This window comes from Apis dorsata, unplaced genomic scaffold, assembly GCF_000469605.1.
Source record: "Apis dorsata unplaced genomic scaffold, Apis dorsata 1.3 scaffold_215, whole genome shotgun sequence".
Taxonomy (NCBI): Eukaryota; Metazoa; Arthropoda; class Insecta; order Hymenoptera; family Apidae; genus Apis; species Apis dorsata.
Window position 1 is genome coordinate 171651 of NW_006263498.1, and position 1212 is coordinate 172862.

Consider the following 1212-nt stretch of genomic DNA (forward strand, 5'->3'; position numbering starts at 1 on the left):
CTTTGAAAAATTAATTTCTAAGAAAAATTTCGCGTGCCACCTCTTTAGATATCATATTCTCCTAATAAAAAGTCGAAAATTTTAGCCAGAATCTTTGAAAAATTAATTTCTAAGAAAAATTTCGCGTGCCACCTCCTTAGATATCATATTCTCCTAATGAAAAGTCGAAAATTTTAGCCAGAATTTTTGAAAAATTAATTTCTAAGAAAAATTTCGCGTGCCACCTCCTTAGATATCATATTCTCCTAATGAAAAGTCGAAAATTTTAGCCAGAATCTTTGAAAAATTAATTTCTAAGAAAAATTTCGCGTGCCACCTCCTTAGATATCATATTCTCCTAATGAAAAGTCGAAAATTATAGCCAGAATTTTTGAAAAATTAACTTCTAAGAAAAATTTCGCGTGCCACCTCCTTAGATATCATATTCTCCTAATGAAAAGTCGAAAATTTTAGCCAGAATTTTTGAAAAATTAATTTCTAAGAAAAATTTCGCGTGCCACCTCTTTAGATATCATATTCTCCTAATAAAAAGTCGAAATTTTTAGAGAAATTTATTAAATTTCAAGAATTTCGAAATTTCCAAGAATTTGACGTCATTTCTAGCTGCCGAAATTCTTGGAAAAATTTCTCGAACAACCTCCTATCAAGTTATATTCTCCTGATACAAAGTGGTAATTTTGACCAAAAATTTTTGATACCAAATTTTCGACTTTATATTAGGAGAATATAATTGGACAGGAGGTGGCACATGAAATTTTTCCAGAAATTCGAAAATAGAAATTTTTGTCAAATTTTTCGTCTTTGTATCAGGAGAATATAATTCTAAAAGAGGTAGCATGTGAAATTTTCTTAAATTTGTTGTACTTACCTTATACTTACCTTATACTTACCTTTTTTATTCTGCCTTATTATCATTTTTTTAACATTTTACTTAATTCTATGGGATTAAGGATATGGTGGAGTATATAGGAATATTAGGAATATGTGGAATATGTGTGTAGGAATATGTAGGTTGTTTTAATTGAATATTTCGTTTATTTTTCATAATATTAAAAAATGTTTCGAATAGAAGTTGTACAGTTTCAAGTGTACTATGTTCTGATATAATTCATTTTTCTGTGGCTTGACGCATAAGAGATGTATGGAGGTAAACTTTATTTTTTTAAATGATATTATATGCTTTTTAATATATGAGTTTATGTGTTTCAACAT